Below are 23,472 nucleotides of genomic sequence, written 5' to 3' on the forward strand. Positions count from 1 at the left end.
TTTTGGAGTTTTAGCTACATTCAGGAATGCTTCTGGATCAATGTGCCTACCCGACTTTGTGCATGCAAAGATGAGCTCCCATCAGGACATGACATGCACATTTCCAACTTCAATCAGATGTATTGAAAGTATTCTATCATTGAGGGAGGGTTTTCCCTAAAGCTTTTAAAATTTTCTCATCAGTAATATCCTCGTTGCAAGAGAATCCTCAGCCATTTGACTGACAATCCCTGGGGTTTCCTCCAACACTATATCCTCCCATGGATGGACACGGCCCTGTATACAAATTCCCCAGACTCATCATGCTAGCTTGTTTTTTTTTTTTTGAGATGGAGTTTCGCTCTTGTTACCCAGGCTGGAGTGCAATGGCATGATCTCAGCTCACAGCAACCTCCGCCTCCTGGGTTCAGGCAATTCTCCTGCCTCAGCCTCCTGAGTAGCTGGGATTACAGGCACATGCCACCATGCCCAGCTAATTTTTTGTATTTTTAGTAGAGACGGGGTTTCACCATGTTGACCAGGATGGTCTCGATCTCTTGACCTCGTGATCCACCCGCCTCGGCCTCCCAAAGTGCTGGGATTACAGGCGTGAGCCACTGCGCCTGGCCCTTTTTTTTTTTTTTTTTTTTTTTGAGACAAAGTCTCACTCTGTCACCAGGCTGGAGTGGTGCAGTGGCACAATCTCGGCTCACTGCAACCTCCACCTCCCGGGTTCAAACAATTCTCCTGCCTTAGCCTCCTGAGTAGCTGGGACTACAGGTGCACGTCACCATGCCCAGCTAATTATTTGTATTTTTAGTAGACATGGGGTTTCACCATGTTGGGCAGGATGGTCTCGATCTCTTGACCTTGTGATCCGCCTGCCTCAGCCTCCCAAAGTGCTGGGATTACAGGCGTGAGCCACTGCGCCCAGCCCATGCTAGCTTGTTAAGGGTTTGTCTGGTGTTTTACAGGGGCATCATTGCCAAAATAAAGGTTAAAGATACCAGTGTTATAGTACTGATGCCAGCTGGGTGCAATGGTATTACTAGTTGGAGGCTGAGGCAGGAGAACAGCTTGAACCCAAGAATCGGAGGTTGCAGTGAGCCGAGATCACGCCACTGCACTCCAGCCTGGGTGACAGAGAGAGATTCCGTCTCAAAAAAAAATTAGCCAGGCGTGTGTGCTAGTGTGCCTGTGTGCCTGTGGTTCCTAGCTACTTGGGAAGCTGAGGTGGGAGGATGTGGGGTCTCAGATGTGAGCCTGCAATGTGGAAGTTGCAGTGAGTGGAGATCGTACCACTGTGCTTCAACCTGGGTGACAGAATGAGACCCCGACTAAAAAAAAAAAAAGGAAGAAAGAAAAAGAAAAGTCAGTCTTCTAGGTTTTATCTAGTACAACACCTAGGTTCTCTGCATTACAGAACCAGAATGGCCTTTCTTTGGCCTGTATCTTTAATGGGGGAATAAATAAAACACAGTATTTCCCTATGATGATTTGCTTAAGGAGCTAAAAACTACCCCTAGTGTAGAGCAGTTGGGGAAGGGCAGTGCTTCTCAGTGAGGGGACTGTAGATGTGGCCAGTGCTGACTGACAGGTCTAGAGCAGGGGGATAGTATGGATGGCTAAAATGCAAGGGAAAGCAGTGAGGGCCACAGAAGAAGCATTCACGGAGTTCCATGGCAGGCAAGGGGGCACTATTGTAGATCTAGTGTGTCCTCAGCTCCCAGCTTCCCCTCCACTACCACTTATGGAATGCTAAAGACATGTATCATTTTATGCAATTCTTGAAATAACCCGAGGAGTCAGGCAGAGTATTATTATGATGTTCATTTGACAGATGACATTGAAACTTAGGTCACTTGTTCAAGGTCACAAAGACAACTTTGTAAGTGACAGAGCAAGCACTTGAACCCAGATTTTACTGTCTCCATAGCCCCTGGTTTTTTGTTTTTTTGAGATGGAGTCTCACTCTTACTCTGTCACCCAGGCTGGTGTGCAGTGGCACAGTCTGCCTCCCAGGTTAAAGCAACTTTTCGGCCTCAGCCTCTGGAGTAGCTGAGATGATAGGCACCCACCATCACACCCAGCTCATTTTTGTCTTTCTAGTAGAGATGGGGTTTCACCATGTTGACCAGGCTGGTCTTGAACTCCTAACCTCAAGTGATCCACCTGCCTTGGCCTCCCAGAGTGCTGGGATTACTGGCGTGAGCCACTGTACCAGGCCTGGAGCCCATGGTTTTAACCGTTGTCCTGTACTGTCCATGTGGGAACTTCTGGGGAAGCCCTCTCTTATCTTTTCTTTTACAGGCACGTGATTTATAGCAACCATCTGGAATAGGATGGAGTGCAAAAGGGGACTTGGGAACAATTGTCTCTCCAAGATCAAGATGACTCAGTTCTTTGATTTCTCCCCTGGGAGCCACATTGCCTGTCAACTAGAAGGTATTGGAAGAAATTAGATTGCTCCAGGGTGTTCACTTGTATGCAATTTATTATTTCTAAAGATAAGGCCTAAAGAGATATCTACATTGCATTAGTTTTTTTTTCCCCCAATGAATGAAAGCGGAAGGCCATCTGTTTAGCATTTGAGACATGCACCTGGCACACTTTGATTAAAAGAGAAAAATAAATACTAAAACATAGTAATCCAGAGAATTACCCCTTTGTAACTGGCTTACCCACTGCTTTGAGTATGGGACTCAAAGAGGGTAATTTAAATTTGGGGCTGCCAGAAAAGGATGTCCTTGTTTTCGATTAATCAAGAAGACTAAAGATCTCCCTGGGAGAGGGGTTGGATTCTGGCTTATGGTCTAACCCTAGGTCCAGATCTGAAGCTTGGAAAAAGCACTGAGAATCTGTTAGTGGGTAGGAAAGAAGGAGACATCATCTCATTCAACACCTTCCTCTAATTGTGAAATACATTAAAGCCCAGGGCACTGGATACCTGCCAATTCTTCCCCATCCCCCATCATCCAACCTGCTCTCCACCCTTTCCATCCTGTCCTGCGTCCTGGGAGGGTGACCGGTATGGATTGCATCAAGGAGTTCCCTTACCCTCTGGCTTCCAGTTTGGTAAGGCCAAAGGATAGCACAAACCCGAGATCAGAGGGCAGGAGGAGAGCGAGATGTGGGTATTATTTCCTCATCCCTCTCCCTGCAAGGGCACCCTGGATGAGCTGTATTCCCTCTCTGAAGGCCATGGCTCTTGCCTTTTCCACGCAGCTGCCAACTCTAGTCCACGGAACTGCTTCTCCCTTGCTCCTTCAAGGCTGAGGGAGAGCATGGGCTCCTTATGGTCACTAGATACTGCCCTATCTATTTTGTGCATACATCTTTGTAAATAGCCCCATTATTACACTCTAATCAAATTACCCATTTTGAATGTGCCATCTGTTTCCTGCTGGGACCCTGATGGATATACCCAGAGGGGTTTAATGACTGGCCCAAGGTCTCAGAAGGATTTGATTATATACCAGTGTGTACTAATAAGAAAAAATGTAACAGACATAGTATTTTACAGTTAACAAGGCATTTTCATAACTATAATATCAGGATGCAGGAAAGGTATTAAGCTTTCCACTTAGAGAAAAAGAAATGGAATCTTACAGAAGTGGGATTAGCCACAGCTGGTAAGTATCAGCACCATCCTCAGACCCAATTCCTGGGCTCTGCCTTTCACGCCACAGCCCAACCTTCAGGGCAGATAGAATATGAATTCTAATTCCGTGGATTAGAATACTGATTCTTCATTAGTACTACTCCACACCCTGAGCACCAGGAAAACAAATATAGCCAGAGTTCCATCCCCCAGGCTCAGAGCTTATGATGCTACACACGAAATCCAACAACCCTGTGAGACGAGTGGTGTCATCCTCTTGTATAGGCGAGGAAAGTAAGGTTCAGAAGGTGAAATATCTCCTTGAAAGTCACGCAGCTGAGAAGTAGCTGGACTGTGAAGCCAGGCCAGTTGGCCTGCTCTTTCTTCCCCCACACTGTCTCTGTGTGCAGAGATATGGATCTCTGAAGGTACTGCAGGCTGCAGGCCCAACACATCCGCTGTACTTTCTCCCATCAAAACCGTCCCAGCCTGGCTTTCAAAGTAACTCTGGGACCTCGGCCCAGCTTTCCTGTTGGGCAGCCAAGGAGGCTTTTGCACATAAAACATGGAGCAGAGCTGATTAAGACGAAGAGATAACAAGGCAAGGCAGGCCCTTTGTCTGAGACAGCCTGAGAAAAATGCAGCTGGGTCAGGGCTGTCTCTGTTGCTACTACTAAGGAGATAGGGGTGCCAGAGGGTATTCTTCAGCTTTGACAAACATCCCAATCTGCGAGGCTGAAGGATTTGATTATACACCAGTGTGTCCTAATAAGAAGAAATAAAACTGACATAGTCTACCAACTTAATGGTTTAAAAAAAATGATCCTGGGCTATTTGCCTTCATGACATAAAAGTAGAGTCAGGCAGGTACAGTGGGTCACATCTGTAATCCCAGCACTTTGGAGGTGGACGTGGGCAGATCACGAGGTCAGGAGTTTGAGACTAGCCTGGCCAACATAGTGAAACCCTGTCTCTACTAAAAATACAAAAATTAGCCAGGTGTGATGGCACGTGTCTGCAGTCCCAACTACTTGAGAGGCTGAGGCAGGAGAATCGCTTGAACCTGGGAGGCAGAAGTTGCAGTGAGCTGAGACCACACCAATGCACTCCAGCCCTGGTGACAGAGTGAGACTCTATCTTAAAAAAAAAAAAAAAAAAAAAAAGCAAAGTTAGCATAATTGGCTGAGTGTTGACCTGGGGTCACCTACTCTCTGCATGGCTTTAAGAACTCACTTCCCAAAGCAGAGACATAGACCAATGGAACAGAACAGAGGCCTTGGAGGCAACACGACATATCTACTACCATCCCATCTTTGACAAACCTGACAAAAACAAGCAATGGGGAAAGGATTCCCTGTTTAATAAATGGTGTTGGGAAAACTGGCTAGCTATGTGCAGAAAGCAGAAAGTGGACCCCTTACACTAAAATTAACTCCAGATGGATTAAAGACTTAAACATAAGACCTGGCACCATAAAAACCCTAGAAGAAAATCTAGGCAAAACCATTCAAGACATAGGCGTAGGCAAGGACTTCATGAACAAAACACCAAAAGCATTGGCAACAAAAGCCAAAATAGACAAATGGGACCTAATCGAACTCCACAGCTTCTGCACGGCAAAAGAAACAGTCATTAGAGTGAATTGACAACCAACAGAATGGGAAAAAATTTTTGCAATCTACCCATCTGACAAAGGGCTGATATCCAGAATTTACAAAGAACTAAAACAGATTTACAAGAACAAAACAAGCCCATTCAAAAGTGGGCGAAGGATATGAACAGACATTTTTCAAAAGAAGACATATATGAGGCCAACAAACATATGAAAAAATGCTCATCATCACTGGTCATTAGAGAAATGCAAATCAAAACCACATTGAGATACCATCTCACGCCAGTTAGAATGGTGATCATTAAAAAATCTGGAGACAACAGTTACTGGAGAGGATGTGGAGAAATAGGAACACTTTCACATGGTTGGTGGGAGTATAAATTAGTTCAACCATTGTGGAAGACAGTGTGGCGATTCCTCAAGGCCTTAGAAATAGAAATTCCATTTGACCCAGCAATCCCATTACTGGGTATATAGCCAAAGGACTAGAAATCATTCTACTATAAGGACACATGCACACGAATGTTCATTGCAGCACAGTTTACAATAGCAAAGACCTGGAACCAACACAAATGCCCATTGATGATAGACTGGACAGGGAAAATGTGGCATATATACACAATGGAATATTACACAGCCATCAAAAATGACGAGTTTGTGTCCTTTGTAGGGACATGGATGAACCTGGAAACCATCATTCTCAGCAAACTGACAGAAGGAAAATCAAACACTGCATGTTCTTACTCATAGGCGGGTGTTGAACAATGAGAACACATGGACACAGGGAGGGGAGCATCACACACTGGGGTCTTTTGGGGGCAAAGAGGGGAGGGACAGCAGGGGGTGGGGAGTTGGGGAGAGATAGCATGGGGAGAAATGCCAGATATAGGTGAAGGGGAGGAGCAAATCACACTGCCATGTGTGTACCTATGCAACAATCTTGCATGTTCTTCACATGTACCCCAAAACCTAAAATGCAATAAAAAGATAATAAATTACAAAAATAAAATAAAATAAAATAAAAAAGAAGAACTCACCTCCCGGGTTTGGGCTTTAGTTTCCTTGTCTGAGATATGGGGGAGATGGGTGAATCCAACGCTCCGATACTTCTCTTTGCAATCTGTATTTCATGACTTTGGGAATCCTGAGAAATCTGTGAGTCTTCCAAGACTTCCTCTTCCTCTCCTGTTAGCAGGACATTGGAGTTACATTGTTGAGTGGTTTGCATCACTAGATTCACATTTTCCTTTTTTTTTTGACAGAGTCTTGTTCTGTCACCCAGGCTGGAGTACAGTGGCACGATTTCAGCTCACTGAAACCTTTGCCTCACAGGCTCAAGTGATTCCCATGCCTCAGCCTCCTAAGGAGCTGGGACTATAGGTGCATGACACCATGGCCAGCAATTTTTTTTACATTTTTAGTAGAGGCAGGGTTTCACCATATTGGGCCAGGCTGGTCTCAAAGTCCTGGTCTCAAGTGATCCACCTGCCTTAGCTTCCTAAACTGCTGGGATTACTGGCGTAAGTCACTGCGCCCAGCCCAGATTCACGTTTTCTTCCCTATGTATTCACATTTGTGAACCGCTGGCCAAAATCAGATGGTGGGTTGGAGTTGCAGAGCGGGCAGGATTGGATTCAGGACCTTATCAGTAAAGAATTTCAGTCAGCTTCCAATCCTTGAGTGGTGTGTTGCAGTCCTGTGAAGCACTATATGTGAAAAGCCTATCCACCCCCTTACCCGCCCCAGACCCTTACTTTACAGGAGTGAAAAGGAGAACCTGGGTGCTAAGTGACTTGCCCGAGGTACCCAGTGGCCCCATGCTAGAATGGAACCTCCAGCCTCCGCATGCACTGTATTCTCATCGCCAAAGGAAATCCGTGACTGTGCTTGATGAAGGTCTAGATTTGAAGCTGCTGCTTTTAGGACTAAACAGATAAATGATGAACAGCCAGTCCCAGGAGAGGAAAACATAGAAAATGTAGATAACCAGGAGGCTGAGGCAGGAGAATTGCCTGAACCCAGGAGGCGGAGGTTGCGGTGAGCCAAGATCGTGCCATTGCACTCCAGCCTGGGTAACAAGAGCGAAACTCCGTCTCAAAAACAAACAAAACAAAAATTGTAAATAACCAAAAAGATGAAAATAAAAAGGGGTGATTCTATGCCCTGCCATTTATTTATTTATTTGACAGAATCTCACTGTCACCCAGGCTGGAGTGCAGTGGTGTAGTCTCAGCTAACTGTAACCTCTGCCTCCCAGTTTTGAGTGATTCTCGGGCCTCAGCCTCCCTGAATAGCTGGGACTACAGGCATGCACTACCACACCCAGCTAACTTTTGTATTTTTAGCAGAGTCAGAGTTTTGCCACGTTGGCCAGGCTGGTGTTGAACTCCTGGCCTCAAGTGATCTTCCTGCCTTGACCTGCCCTGCCATTTTGGCCTACACAGAGCAGGGCTCTTGTGAGATACAGTGGATCCTGGCTTCAGACCCAATAGTGTGTTAACTTCTCATACTTGTTGGCAGGTTTAACGCGACTCTGCTTTATGCTCTAGGAGGGCCCTTGGCCACAGTGTTTGCATACTCATATCAAGACAAGAGATGAAGCCTCCACAAGGAGAACAGAGAAAGGGAGGGTGGATCTCCTGACTAGCAGGGGACATGGGCTCCTTGATGGTATAGCCCAGACAATGGGGTAGGCCCCAAAACAAGCAGGTAAATCTCTAGGAATGTTTGCTCTGTGGAAAGATTTGCCTTTCTCTGATGCCCACATTTAAGAGTTTGGTCTTCCTTTCATGCATCCTAGTAAAGAGTTGCTTCCCGATCATTTTGGCACTGAAGCCTATGCTTCCTATGGCCAATTTAAAAACTCTGTTCAGGCTGGGCACAGTGGCTCACACCTGTAATCCCAGCTCCTTGGGAGGCTGAGGTGGGCGGATCATGAGGTCAAGAGATCAAAACCATCCTGGCCAACATGGTGAAACCTCGTCTCTACTAAAAATACAAAAATTAGCTGGGCTTGGTGGCGTGCACCTGTAGTCCCAGCTGCTTGGGAGGCTGAGGCAGGAGTATCGCTTGAACCCGGGAGGGAGAGGTTGTAGTGAACCGAGATCACGCCACTGCACTTTAGCCTGGCGACAGAGTGAGATGCCATCTTGAAAAAAATATAAAAAAACTGTTCAAGGCTTAAGGCATAGAATTTCAGAGGGTCAAAACCAAGAAGGACCCATGTACCTGAACCTACTTTTTTAATACATTTGGAAACTGAGGTTTAGGGGTGGAAGTTAGCTCACTAAATGTGGCACAGTAACTTACTGGCAGTGCCAAGCCTGAGACCTACATCTTTGGATTCTGTTCCATGCCCCTCAGGCTAGACATCAATCTCAGACAAGTGAGAAAATATGTTCTCATCCCGTGTGGGATGGGGAAGGGGAGTCCGTGCTTATAAATAAGTAATTAGTAGCCCTAATCCATTAACATAATAATTAGAAGCTGAAATTTGAGAGCTTTCCATGTGTTAGCAATTTTATAGTCATTATCTCAATGAATTTCCAGAGTAACCCATAAAGGAGATGTTATTACTCCAGGTTTTTCATATGAGAAAACTGAGGCTTAAAGAAGTGACACAGGGCAGGGCGCAGTGGCTCACACCTGTAAACCCAGCCAAGGCGGGTGAATCACAAGGTCAGAAGTTCGAGACCAGCCTAGCCAAAATGGTGAAACGCTGTCTCTACTAAAAATATGGAAAATTAGCTGGGTGTCATGGTGGGTGCCTGTAATCCCGGCTACTCAGGAGACTGAGGCAGGAGAATTGCTTGAACCCAGGAGGCAGAGGTTGCAGTGAGCTGAGATTGCGCCACTGCACTCCAGCCTGGGTGACAGTTCGAGATTCCATCTTAACAACAACAAAAAAAAAGTGACATGTGACACAGGCCAGGCATAGTGGCTCACACCTGTAATCCCAACACTTTGGGAGGCTGAGGCAGGCAGATCAGTTGAGGTCAGGAGGTCAAGACCAGCCTGGCCAACATGGTGAAACCCCATCTCTACTAAAAATACAAAAAAATTAGCCGGGCATTGTGGCAGGCACTTATAATCCCAGCTACTCGGGAGGCTGAGGCAGAAGGATTTCTTGAACCCAGGAGGCAGAGACTGCAGTGAGCCGAGATTGTGCCACTGCATTCCAGCCTGGGCAACAGAGTGAGACTTCATCTAAAAAAAAAAGAAGAGACATAACTTGCCCAAATTCACACAGCCAACAAGTAGTAGAGTGGGGGTAAGGACACAGGTCTACTTGATATAAAACCCTATCTCTAAGCCACTAGACTAAAATAAACAATATTGTAAAGTTTGATCTGCAAAGAGACAGACAAAACTTTTTTTTTTTTTTGAGACAGTCTCGCTCTGTTGCCGAGGCTGGAGTGCAGCGGCGCGATCTCGGCTCACTGCAACTTCTGCCTCCCAGGTTCAAGCAATTCTCCTGTCTCAGCCTCTCAAATAGCTGGGACTACAGGTGCCCACCACTACGCCTGGCTAAATTTTGTATTTTTTATAAACAGGGGTTTCACCATGTTGGCCAGAGCTGATCTCGAACTTCTGACCTCAAGTGATCCTCTGGCCTCAGCCTCCCGAAGTGCTGAGATTACAGGTGTGAGCTACCATGCCCAGTCGCCAGACACAACTTTTAAACATCTTCTTTCCTCATAGTCTACTGTTTTAAGTAAATCCATCTAGGACTTAGCGTAATGGTTTAAAGCTGTAGTGCTCAATCTTTAGTGTAAGCTTGTCCAACCTGCAACCTGCAGGCGCATGGGGCCCAATATGGCTTTGAATGCAGCCCAATACAAATTCGTAAACTTTCTTAAAACATGATGAGATCTTTCTTTGCGATTTTTTGAACCTCATCAGCTATCATTAGTGTTAGTGTATTTTATGTGTGGCCCAAGCCAATTCTTCATCTTCCAATGTGGCCCAGGGAAGCCAAAAGATTGGACACCCTAACTCTGCTGTTTATTAGAATCACCTGAAGAGCTTCTTTTTAATTTTATTTTTATTTTCAAATCACGCAGCCTCCTGAGCCAGAGTAGGCTCAGAGAGACTCCCTGAAGAGCTGCTGCTGCTGTTTCTTTTTTTTTTTTTTTTTAATTTTTTTGAGATGGAGTCTCACTCTGTCACCCAGGCTGGAGTGCAGAGGTGTGATATTGGCTCACTGCCACCTCTGTCTCCCAGGCTCAAGTGATTCTTGTGCTTCAGATTCCCCAGTAGATGAGACTACAGGTGCCCGCCACCACGCCTGGCTAATTTTGTATTTTTTAGTAGAAATACAGTTTCACCATGTTGGCCAGGCTGGTCTTGAACTTCTGACCTTAAGTGATCTGCCCACCTCGGCCTCCCAAAGTACAGGGATCACAGGCATGAGCCACCGTGCCCCACCGGAAAAGCTTCTTAAAACCCAGATTGCTGGCCTATCCCCAGAATTTCTGATACAGTAGGTCTTGGGGTGAGGCCTGAGAACTTGCATTTCCCAGGTGATACTGCTGCTGCTGATTTGGGGACCACACAGCAGAGAGTGTCACTGATTTAAAGGAATCCTTAACAGATTCTGTGTCAGCTGAATTTTCTTGCATTGAATCTCACTTTCCAAGTAACAACTTAAGAGCAAAGTTGCTCTGCCTCAATTAAAGTGATTCATGACTTTGGGAAATAAGAAAAATGACATTACAACCTCATTATCTAACTACTACTTTGAAAGGGTTATGGAGGAGTCTTTACTTGGGGTGAATTGTCAGGAAGACTAAAATTTAGGTTAAAAAGCAGGCTGCTAACGCACATACCATTTCGTTTCCTCCTCCCTCACTCCTTGGAAAATCGAAGGTCCTAAGGAAGAGGGCAACACGCTGAGCTTAGGTCACGTGTTCATTCCTGAGCCAATCACCATGGCTAGAGGAAGGTGATGCTCTGATTGGCCAAACCTGAGTCACATGTCCATTCTTGGAGCAGGAAGTGAAGTGAATTCCAGGAAATGAATTTCTTTGAGGCGCAGAGCCTGAAAAGGCGGTGTAGCTGTTACCCTGGAGAATAAGCCGGGGATGAAGACACCAGAAAGAAGGGTAAATGGACGCCAGGTGGCAAAACCACACACGCCCACACTTCTGGTTGCTAAGCATCATTTTGTTTTTCTGCTCTTGTTCCTCTTCTGTTCCGCAGAAGCTCTCCTAACACAAAGACTGACCATTCTGTAGTTGGAAGAGGGCCAAACCCAGGAGGCCTTGAGTGAAGTGGAAAGAGATCTGGGCTGGAGATTTGGGTTTTAGTCCTGATAACTGCCACGTACTTTCTTCCCTCCCTGAGTCTCAATTTTTCCTTCAGCTGTAAGAGGAGGAGGCCGGACAGAATCTCTGTGGGGCCTTGCAGCTCTACTAGGCGTTCTGGGCAATGTCACAGGCAGTGGGACCTCCTGTGCCTCTCATATCTTAGAAGTGAAGGCAGCTTTCTCTGAACATGAGCAACCCCTGCCATGGAATGAGGCTCGCTAGAAAGTGCCTCAATTTTCGCATCAGATAATTTGTTTTGGTTTCTGACCTTAATTTCTTTTCCTTTTTTTGAAACTGAGTCTCGCTCTGTCACCCAGGCTGCAGTGCGGGGGGTGCGATCTGGGCTCACTGCAACTTCTGCCTCCCAGACTCAAGCAGTTCTTCTGCCTCAGTCTCCCGAGTAGTGAGACTACAGATGCACACCACCATGCCAGGCTAATTTTTGTTTTTAGTAGAGACAGGGTTTCGCCATGTTGGCCACACTGGTCTCCAACTCCTGGCCTCAGGCGATCCACATGCCTTGGCTTCCCAGCGTCCTGGGATTACAGGTATAAGCCACTTCGCCTGGCCCCTGACCTTAATTTCTGATTCCTAATACCTGTGCAACCCAGGCAAATTACTTAACCTCTTTGAACCTTCTAATTTAAAGTGGAGTTATGGATAATCCCTCAAAAATTGTTGAGTTAATCAAATGAGACAATGGTTGTGAAAGTATTTTGTAAGCTCTAAAGTGCTGTGCAGATGGAGGGCCCATCCAGCCAGGGTCCCTGTCTCCCAGGCCAATGTGGTTCCGGGACTCAGTGCTCCTGAGGAAAGGCTAGTGCCCACATTTAGTGAGCATGAGCCCTTCCACAATGCATGTATCTTTTACTTGTATTGATTCTAAACCTTGCTATTCCACATGTAAGTACCACATCAGAGGGTAAGCTGAAGCAACTGCGAGGGTGAGTAAGAAACAGGTCACTGATGATTCCAGATTTTGCAGAATCTATCCTGGAGTCTCTGTCTGGGGGCCCAGGACCCAGCAGCTGGCAATGAAGGAGCAGGAAGCCAGGCCCTGCCCTTCTTTTCTGACCATTCTGTCCCTTTAAGCAGGCCTTTGGACAGAAGCCTCCCTCTGACTTGTCTAGTGGGGACGGGGACAGCCACATCCACTCTGATCTCTCACAGTCATCTCAAATTCACATGTTCACTGTAATCCCGGTGCTTTAGAAAGCCGAGGAGGGAGAATCGCTTGAAGCCAGAAGTTCAAGACCAGCCTGGGCAACAAAACGAGACCCTGACTCCACCAAAAATTTAAAAATTAGCTAGGTGTGGTTGTGTGCACCTGTAGTCCCAGCCACTCAGGAAGCTGAGGTGGGAAGATTGCTTGAGCCCAGGAGTTTGAGGCTGCAGTGAGCTACTTTCACACCACTGCACTCCAGCCTGGGTGACAGAGTGAGAACCTATCTCTAAGAAAGCAAAATTAGGCCAGGCACGCTTGTAATCCCAGAGCTTTGGGAGGCTGAAGCAGGTAGATCATGCATGAGGTCAGGTGTTTGACACCAGCCTGGCCAATATGGTGAAATTCTGTCTCTACTAAAAATACCAAAGTTAGCCGGGCATGGTGGCGTGCGCCTGTAATCGCAGCTACTCGGGAGGCTGAGGCAGGAGAATCTCTTGAACCGGGAGGCAGAGGTTGCCGTGAGCTGATAGTGAGCCACTGCAATCCAGCCTGGATGACAGGGTGAGACTTTATCTCAAAAAAATAAAAAAAATAACATCTTCAAAAGAGATCTCTTAATCTTGGTCCCCACCTCCAAAATCAGTTTGCACCCAGTTTTATAAATGTCACCTGCAGCCATTCAGTGTCTCATGCCAGATACTTATGACCCTGAACATCTCTCTTTTATCCTGCCACAATCCATCATCAAATCCTAACCATTCCCCCTCTAAAGCTTACTTCAGTTCCACTCTTTTTTCTCCCATTCCCATTTCTACTACCCCTGTCTGAGACACTGCCATTGCTTACCTAACTGTTAACTTGTAATAGTTTTTCCATTTAGGGTCCTGTCCCATTACCCCAAGAGGAAGTCCGTGGAGAAAGACACTAGTAAGAAGGGTAAATGAATGCCAGGTGGCAAAACCACACTTGCCCACCCTTCTGGTTGCTAAGCAACGTTTTGCCTTTCAGTTCGGTCTCGTCTTCTGTTCCTCAAAGCTCCCCTAGTACAAGGGCTGACCTTTCTGTAGCTGGAAGAGGGCCAGACCCAGGAGACCTTGAGTGAAATGGAAAGAGAGAGCTAGGGTGGAGATTTGGCTTTTATTCTTGGTTTCCCAAATGTAAATCTGATGGCATTACTGTCCCTCTTACAAGTCTTCAAAGACTGATACATTTGGAATGACACCCAAGGTCCCCACTGTGGCCTGCTGAGCCCTGCAGGGTCTGGCCCTGCCCATCTCTCCAGGCCCTGCCTCCTTCTAATGCTTACTCCCCATTGTTCCTGACACTCCAGCCACTGGCCTTCCTTTATTTTTATTTTTTTATTTTTTTTGAGACTAGTCTTGCTCTGTTACCCAGGCTAGAGTGCAGTGGTGGGATCTCGGCTCACTGCAACCTCTGCTTCCCGGATTCAAGCAATTCTCCTGCCTCAGCCTCCCGACTAGCTGGGACTACAGGTATATGCCACCACACCTGGCTAACTTTTGTATTTTGAGTAGAGACGGGGTTTCACCGCATTCACTAGGCTGGTCTTGAATTCCTGACTTCAGGTGATCCACCCGCCTTGGCCTCCCAAAGTGCTGAGATTACAGGCGTGAGTCACTGTACCTGGCTTGCCACTTGCCTTTGTTCATTTCATGAAGATGCCACGTTCCTGCACATCACAACGTCCCAAAGTGCTTTCCTAGGCTATTCCCCTACTGGGCCTGCCCTTCCTCCTTTTTGCTCATAGCTGCTTCTATATATCTTTCAGGTATCAGCTGAAAAAGCTCAGGTTTTCAGAGTCATTCTCTAATGATACTAGCCAAGTAGTCCTCCTCCCCTTCCCTACCTCTGTCCAGATACTTTCTTTTGGCAGTCTTTGTTTTCTTCATAACTCTTACCATGATTCAGATTTATCATTGTGTTCATTTAGTTTCTTATTGCCTAGCTCCACTAAGTGCTCAATAAATACTTCCTTTTTTTGGAAGGATGCAGTGGCTCACACTTGTAATTTCAGCACTTTGGGAGGCTAAGGTGGGAGGATCACTTGAGGCCAGGAGTTTGAAACCAGCCTGGGTGACATAGAGAGACTTTATCGCTACTAAAGATATCTATATTTTAGACAGGGTCTCACTCTATCACCTGGGCTGGAGTGCAGTGGAATAATGATAGCTCACTGTAGCCTTGACCTTCTGGACTCAAGTCATCCTCCCACCTCTGCCTCCTGAGTAGCTGGGACCTCCTGCGGTATGCACTACCACTCCTGGCTAATTTTTTTTTTTTTGTAGAGATGGAGTCTATATTTATTGAATGACAGAACAAACAACAAAAATGTAAGACCTTGCTTCTGTGTCTTCTTTGGAAGATTTTCTCAAAGATGTTATACTGTGAACCAGTAATTCTGAGTACCCCATGGGAGCCAGGAATAAAAAGAGATGGTGGCACAAGACATGGTGACTCACTTAGCTCCCTTCTCTAGTCCTAAGAGTGCCCACCCAGTGCTGAAGGGGTTTTCGATGTCTTCTCTCCCTCTTCTCTCTGCAGTGGGATAAAGTGCCTGGCTGTATATCAAGTTAGTAGGCTGGCCTACTTCCGTCTGTTGTCCAGGCTGCAGTGCAGTGGTATGATCTCTGCTCACTGCAGCCTTGACCTCTTGGGTTCAAGTGCTCCTCCTGCCTCAGCATCCCCAAGTAGCTGGGACTGCAGGCATGTACCACCATGCAGGTTAGTTTTTTGGTTTTTTTTTTTTTTTGTATTTTTTGTAGACATGCAGTTTCACCATGTTGTCCGGACTAGTCTCTAACTCCCGGGCTCAAGCGATCCACCTGCTGTGGCCTCTCAAAATGCTAGGATTACAGGCATGAGCTACTGCACCCAGACTCCGTTTGCTCTCTTGACCCTGACCATGGCCTTCCCCTCCCACATGTCCACAGGTATAAGTGCCTGGAGCTCCAAGCCCTTCTAAAATGGCTTTCAGGCTGGGTGCAGTAGTTTGTGCATATACCAAGCTACTTTAGGAGGCTGAGGTGGGAGGATCGCTTGAGCCCATGAGTTTGAGGCTGTAGTGAGGTGTGATCATGCCCCTGCACTCTAGCCTGGGCAACAGAGAGAGAGAGAGGAGAAACCTTGTCTCTAAAAATAAATGAATGAATGAATAAATAAAATGGCTTTCAGGAAAGGATCCCATACATTCTGGCACACTATATGCTGGGCGCAGTGGCTCATGCCTGTAATCCCAGCACTTTGGGAGGCTGAGGCAGGTGGGTGGATCACTTGAGGTCAGGAATTTGAGAGCAGCCTGGCCAGCATGGCAAAACCCCATCTCTACTAAAAATACAAAATTTAGCCAGGTGTGGTGGCATGCACGTGTGGTCCTAGTTACTTGGGAGGCTGAGGTGGGAGAATCACTTGAACCCAGGAGGCAGAGTTTGCAGTGAGGCGAGATCGCACCACCATACTCCAGCCTGGGCAGCAGGTTAAGACTTGGTCTTGAAGAAAAAAAAAAGAAAAATAATGGACTCGATATGTTTCATAACCAACAAAAATAATAAGCCAGGATACTTGAGGTGACAAAGGAGTTTTGTGATACTTCCTGCAGGACTGATTACATAACTTAAAGGGCCTGTCACAAAATGAAAATATAGACTCCTTGTTGAAAAATTATTAAAAATTTCAAGATGATGTCAGCAGAGCATTCAGTCATGTGCAAGGGACTTTCTAAGCTGAGATTGCACACCCATGACACTGGCGCTGCTTGCTGCCTTTGGAGGCAGGCCAGGAGGCTCATTTAGATTTTCTGGGCTGGCCTTGAAAATCTCTCTGTGGACACCACAACTTCCCAGAGATCCTTTTCTCATCAGTTCAAGAATGACAGTTATTCTGGATAGAACTCTCAGCAGCCAGGATAGACCAGGCATACAAGAGGCTGCTGCCACTTCTTTTTTTTTTTCAGATGGAGTCTCTGTCGCCCAGACTGGAATGCAGTGGCACGATCTCAGCTCACTGCAGCATCTATCTCCTGTGTTAAAGCTATTCTCCTGCCTCAGCCTCCTGAGTCTCTGGGATTATAGGTGTGCACCACCACGCCCAGCTAGTTTTTTGATTTTTAGTAGACATGAGGTTTCACCATGTTGGCTAGGTTGGTTGGTCTTGAACTCCCGACCTCAGGTGATCTGTTCGCCTCAGCCTCCCAAATTACTGGGATTACAGGCATGAGCCACCATGCCTGGCCTGCTACCACTTCTTGACCGAAAACTTTCCTCGGACTCGATAGTTTATAGCTAAGTCAGCTGACTCAGAGCAGAGCCAAGTTTATTTTCTTTTATCTAGAAGCTTAAGGAAGCAGGAAAGTTGTTTTTGTAAAATTCCCTAGAAGGTAAACATGACATTTTTTCATTCTGTTTACAGGACACATTGGCATGAAGGGAATTTCTGTTGCCACCACATGTTCCTGTTTACCTGTCCTTCACACACCTCCAGCCAGCCAGTGGGACAGCTGCTGCAGTAGCCTGGTATTCCAGAACTTGGCCTTTTTGTAGGGGAGGGGAGGGACATAGAGAGGGAGAGTGTGGGCAGGCCCAGGCGGGTGACCCTGAATGAGAGTGGGAGGGGACACTAGCTTATTTCCTGAAAGCCACCGAGGGAAACTCTGAACTACATTCACCAAATTGTTCACTCAGTACATATTTATTTAAAAAACTTGTGAATAGAGGCCGGGTGCAGTGGCTCATGCCTGTAATTCCAGCACTTTGGGAGGCTGAGGTGGGTGGATCATGAGGTCAGGAGATCAAGAACATCTTGGCCAACATGGTGAAACCCCATCTCAACTAAAAATAAAAAAATTAGCCGGGCTTGGTGGCATGTGCCTGTAGTCCCAGCTAGAGGCTGAGGCAGGAGAATTGCTTGAACCCGGAGGCAGAGGTTGCAGTGAGCCAAAATTGTACCACTGCACTCCAGCCTGGGCCATAGAGTGAGACTTTGTCTAAAAAAAAAATAAATTGTGAACAGAATTGTGTATTTAATTGATTTCATTTTTGAATAGGTACTTATGGTTCAAACTCAAAAGTTACAAAAAGGCTTAACTGTGGAAAATCTATTTATTTATTTATTTAAATTGGCACATAATAATTGTACATATTTATGGGGTCCATAATTTTTTTTTTTTTTTTTTAGGCAGAGTCTCATACTGTCGCCTGGGCTGGACTGCAGGGGCACGATCTCAGCTCACTGCAACCTCTCCCTCCCAGGTTCAAGCAATTCTCCTGCCTCAGCCTCCTGAGTGATGTTTTGATATATACAATGTAGGCCGGAAGCAGTGGCTCACACCTGTAACCACAGCACTTTGGGAAGCTGAGGTGGGAGGAGTGCAGGAGTTTGAGACTGCTTGGGCAACATGGCAAAACCTGTCTCTACAAAAAAAAAAAAAAAAAAAATTAGCTAAGCATGTGGTGTACACCTGTAGTCTGATACTTGGGAGGCTGAGGTAAGAGGATCACTTGAGCCCAGGAGGTCAAGGGTGTAGTAAGCTGTGATTGCACCACTGTACTCCAGCTTGGGAGACAGAGCAAGACCTTGTCTCAAAAAAAAAAAAAAAACACTCAAGCTTTTGGGTCTATAGAAAAATAAAATAAAATACATAAATAGCCTGTAATCCCAGCACTTTGGGAGGCCGAAGCAGGGGGATCATTTGAGGCCAAGTGTTCAAGACCAGCCTGGCCAAATTGCGAAACTAAAAATACAAAACTTAGCCAGGTGTGGTGGCGCCCGCCTGTAGTTCCAACTACTTGGGAGGCTAAGGTACAAGGATGGCTTGAACCTGGGAGGCGGAGGCTGCAGTGAGCTGAGATGGCACCACTGCATTCCAGCCTGGGTGACAGAGAGAGACTCTGTCTCAAGAAGTAATAATAATAATAAATAAATAAAAATTCATTGTATAGTGATGAGATAATTAGTATATCTACCATCTTAAACATTTATCATTGGGAACATTCAATATCCTCTCTTCTAGCTATTTGAAACTATATATTATTGTTAACGCTAGTCATCCTACAGTGCTATAAAACCCTAGAACTTGTTCCTTCTGTCTATCTAGCTATACTGTTGTGCCATTTAACAAATCCCTGCCTACATCTTCCTTCTTCCTACTCTTATCATGAAAAATCTTTCCTACTTCCAAATAATTCATTTCCTCTCCGTGTAGGCAGTCATCATAGTTTTTTTTTTTCTTTTTCATTTTTGTGGAGATGGGGTCTTACTATGTTGCCTAGGCTGGTCTTAAACTCCTGGGCTCAAGCAATCCTCTTGCTTCAGCCTCCCAAAGTGCTGGGATTATAGGCATGAGGCACTGTGTGGTCATAACTAGTTTTTTTCTATCCCTTTTTTTGTTTGCACAAACAAGAAAATACGCACACATCTTCCCCTCCCCCACTTTTTTAAACCAGCAATAGCATAACTTAACACTTGTTGTTTTCTCCCACGTGCGGTGGCTCACGCCTGTAATCCCAGCACTTTGGGAGGCCGAGGCAGGTGGATCACAAGGTCAAGAGATCGAGACCATCCTGGCTAACATAGAGAAACCCCATCTCTACTAAAATACAAAAATGAGGCCAGGCGCAGTGGCTCATGCCTGTAATCCTAGCAGGATTACTTTGGGAGGCCGAGGTGGGTGGATGACCTGAGGTCCGGAGTTCAAGACCAGCCTGGCCATCATGGTGAAACCCCATCTTTAAAAAAAAATGAAGAAGAAGAAAAAAATTAGCTGGGCATCGTGGCACACGCCTGTAGTCCCAGCTACTTGGGAGGCTGAGGCAGGAGAATTGCTTTAACCTGGGAGGCAGAGGTTGCAGAGAGCTGAGATCGCGCCATTGCACTCCAGCCCAGCACCCGGTGACAGAGCAAGGCTCTGTCTCAAAACAAAAAAATGAAAAAAAACTTGTTGTTTTCACTTAACCATATATCCAGGAAATCTTTCTCTATATTAGTTCACAAAGAGCTTCTGTGTTATGTTATAGGTGTGCATAGTATCCTTATTGCATACCTGTATCGTAATTTGTTTAACAAGTGGACATTATTTATCAAAATACATACATACATACATACATACATACATACATACATACAAACTTTGAGTGATCAGTCCAAAATCAGAACTGATGAGACGGCTGCTGGCTGCTGTGCCCAGTGGATGCATCTCTTCTACTCCTGCCTGTCTGTGTTTTTCTGTCATCCTTTCCATTTGCGTGACAGGCAGTTCCTTATTGTTTCTGCCTTGTGAATCCTTCCTATTCTTCACTTCCCAGCTCAAATCCTCCTTGTCCCTGAAACTTCCCCTCCTTAAGGCCTGGCCTAAATATATAGGATCCCAACAGTTATTGTCTTTTTTCCTTACAGGGTAAGCTACTTTTGGGGCAGAAGTCTGGACACTCAAACCCACTTCTGTTTCTCCGCTGGAGCCTGCACAGTTGAGCCTTTTCCATAATAGGCCCACAACAGAGTGCTGGCTGCAGAGTGAGAGTGTTGGCCCTGGCCAGGTGAGGTGACTCATGCCTGTAATCCCAGCACTTTGGGAGGCCAAAGAGGGCAGATCACCTGAGGTTCGGAGTTCAAGACTAGCCTGACCAACATGGAGAAACCCTGTCTCTACTAAAAATAAAAAATTTGCCAGGCTTGGTGGCACATGCCTGTAATCCCAGCTACTCGGGAAGCTGAGGTAGGAGAATCACTTGAACCTAGGAGGTGGAGGTTGTAGTGAGCTGAGATCGCACCATTGCACTCCAGCCGGGGCAACAGAGAAAAACTCTATCTAAAAAAAAGTTGGCCCTGTAAGGTGACACTGTACATAATTGTGAGCTGGTGCTGCTTAGGGGAAGGTGATTAGCACATTGTTGCTGGAGTTCTGGCAGCTCTATTTCCCATCCAAGTCAGCACTCTCTTGTTTTCTATTTTGGGTCCTGAATGCTTAAGCAAAGGGGAAATCATCAAAAACCACAGTAGAGACTAATAGGGTGGAGGAAAAGGCAGAAATAAGCAGGTGGGGCTGGGCATGGTGGCTCATGCTTGTAATCCCAGCACTTTGGGAGGCCGAGGCGGGCAGATCACCTGAGGTCACGAGTTTGAGACCAGCCTGGCCAACATGATGAAACCCTGTCTCTACTAAAAATACAAAAAATTGGCCGGGCAGAGTGGTTCACACCTGTAATTCCAGCACTTTAGGAGGCCGAGGTGGGCAGATCACGAGAACATGGGTTTGAGACCAGACTGACCTACATGGTGAAACCCTGTCTCTACTAAAGATACAAAAATTAGCTGGGTGTGGTGGTGCCTGCTTGTAATCCCAGCTACTCAGGAGGCTGAGTAGTTGACACAGTGAGACCAAAATGCCCCACTCCACTCAGAGTAAAACCCAAAGACACTGTGGCAGCCTGTGAGGCCCTAAGCAGTCTGCTCCCTACTACCTCCCTGATCTCAGCTCCTCCTTGCCACGGTTCAGCCCACTCCAGTCACACTGGCCTCCTAACTGCTACCACTCATGTCAGATCCATGCCAGCCTCAGGCTCTTGCTGCTCTGCTGGGAAGACCCAGCAGATGCCCCTCTCCAAGACCGTGATACTTCCCTCTCTCACCTCCTTAAGTCTTGGCTTCAGTGTCACCTTCTTTTTTTTTTTCTTTTTTTTTTTTTTTGAGATAGAGCCTTGCTCTGTCACCCAGGCTGGAGTGCAGTGGCTGAATCTCAGCTCACTGCAACCTCCACCTCCTGGGTTCAAGCGATTCTCCAGCCTCAGCCTCCTGAGTAGCTGGGACTACAGACACATGCCACTGCGTCTAGTTAATTTTTGTATTTTTAGTAAAGACAGGGTTTTGCCATGTTGGCCAGGCTGGTCTCACACTCCTGACCTCTCACCTCAGGTGATCCATCCACCTCTAGCCTCCCAAAGTGTGGGGATTACAGGTGTGAGCCACCATGCCCGGCCGTACTTTTCAGTTCTCTTTCGCCCTAGGGCTTTCCCCTCTGTGACACTCCCATGACCCACGAGGACCCCAGACTCTGAAGATGGGGGAGTATCCGAATTTAGTCTCCACCACCAGTGGGAGGAATACAGTATGCCGGCATCCTCTCCTGCAGCAGCCCCTGAGAATGGAGTGCATGCAAGGGACTCCTGTCCAGGGAAGGAACTTCATATTCATCCCCAAGGAACCAAGGTGGGAGAGGGGAGTGCAAAGGCGCAATCTTGGCTCACTACAACCTCCGCCTTCTGGGTTCAAGCAATTCCAATTATAGGCATAAACCACTGTGCCCAGCCTAATTTTAATTAATCTAAATTTATATTTTAATAGTTATATGAGGCTAGTGGCTACCATTTTGGACAGCACAGCTCCAGAAATTATGAGTGATGGGAAGAAAAAACTTCTTTTTCCTTTTCTATTTATTTATTTATTTTTCTTTTTTTTAAAGACAGGTTTTCACCATGTTGGTCAGGATGGTCTTGATCTCCTGACTTCGTGATCCGCCTGTCTCTGCCTCCCAAAATGCTGGGATTACAGGCATGAGCCACTGCACATGGCCGGGAAGGAAAAACTTTTAACAAAAAAAATTTAAGGTAATTTTTTTAAAGACAGTACTTTAAAGAGTTCTTTTTATATCTAGGCCGGATGCAGTGGATCACACCTGTAATTGCAGCACTTTGGGAGGCTGAGGCGGGCAGATCACCTGAGGTCAGAAGTTTGAGACCAGCCTGACCAACATGGAGAAATCCCGTCTCTACTAAAAATACAAAATTAGCGGGGCGTAGTGGCACACGCCTGTAGTCCCAGCTACTCGGGAAACTGAGGCAGAAGAATTGCTTGAATCCAGGAGGCAGAGGCTGCAGTAAGCCAACATTTTGCCATTGTACTCTAGCCTTGGTGACAGAGTGATTCTTTTTTTTTCTCTCCCTCCCATTTCACAAACCCAGAGTCTTAAAGAAAAATGTGGGAGGAAAAATCAGGATCACCCATAACATCACCAAATACAACCACTGCCACTATTTTTAAAGTTTATTTTCATCTTTTTTCTAGACACAGTCTAATTTTGCCTTGTATATATCGTTTTCAAATGGCTCCCTATGCAAATTTGACTACTGCATAAAAACAAACAAAGGGGGTCTTTGCCTTGAATTATTTTATTATCTTCGTATTGTTTGTTAGAACTCAAGGCAAACTTGTAGCCCACCAACGCAAGCCCGTCCCTTCCTTTCTTCCAGTCTATCTCTTTGCTATATTTTTATGGATCTCTATAAGTTATCTATCATTCTTTTTTGGTAAGGCAGAGTAGAAATCAATGAATTGTAATCCTGTTTGCACATTAGAATCACCTGGAGAACTTTAAAAAAATATAAATACTCAGCTAGGTGTGGTGGCTCACTCCTGTAATCCCAGCACTTTGGGAGGTCAAGGCTGTTGGATCTCCTGAGGTTGGGAGTTCAAGACCAGCCTGACCAACATGGTGAAACCCCATCTGTACTAAAAATACAAAATTGGCCAGGCATGGTGGCAGGTGCCTGTAATCCTAGCTACTTGGGAGGTTGAGGCAGGAGAATGGCTTGAACCTGGGAGGCCGAGGTTGTAGTGAGTGGAGATCCAGCCATTGCACTCCAGCCTGGGCTACAAGAGTGAAAAATCCATCTCAAAAAACAAAACAAAACAAAACAAAACAAATGAATACTCAAGCAAACTCCTAACTTAATAAAAATGTCTAGGAGTGGGGCTAAGCACCAGTATTTTGTAAAGCTTCCCAAATGTTTGTTCATGTAAA

At 46.1% G+C, this 23,472-nt stretch overlaps 2 long non-coding RNA genes across 13 annotated transcripts in view; one reads left to right on the top strand and one right to left on the bottom strand.

Annotated features, from left to right (window-relative positions):
• The window catches only part of LOC118145499 (uncharacterized), a 72,518-nt gene that overhangs the window by 36,641 nt on the left and 12,405 nt on the right, over positions 1–23,472 (bottom strand). For 8 of the 11 annotated variants that reach the window (XR_008474787.2, XR_013523431.1, XR_013523426.1 and 5 more), the window contains 2 exons: positions 11,021–11,257; positions 6,230–6,377 (listed from right to left, as the gene is read on the bottom strand). This is a non-coding gene — a long non-coding RNA (uncharacterized LOC118145499). The remainder of the gene's footprint in view (positions 1–6,229; positions 6,378–11,020; positions 11,258–23,472) is intronic. The other 3 variants (XR_013523429.1, XR_013523425.1, XR_013523432.1) reach the window with 2 other exon arrangements.
• LOC103796311 (uncharacterized) overlaps positions 11,211–23,472 on the top strand; it is a 31,638-nt gene continuing 19,376 nt past the window's right edge. The window contains exons 1-3 of one of the 2 annotated variants that reach the window (XR_624041.5): positions 11,211–11,296; positions 17,091–17,194; positions 20,073–21,383. This is a non-coding gene — a long non-coding RNA (uncharacterized LOC103796311). Of the gene's footprint in view, positions 11,297–17,090; positions 17,195–20,072; positions 21,384–23,472 lie in introns of those variants that run through there. The other variant, XR_008474785.2, reaches the window with a different exon arrangement.

The sequence above is a fragment of the Callithrix jacchus genome, chromosome 10 (assembly GCF_049354715.1).
Source record: "Callithrix jacchus isolate 240 chromosome 10, calJac240_pri, whole genome shotgun sequence".
Lineage (NCBI taxonomy): Eukaryota > Metazoa > Chordata > Mammalia > Primates > Cebidae > Callithrix > Callithrix jacchus.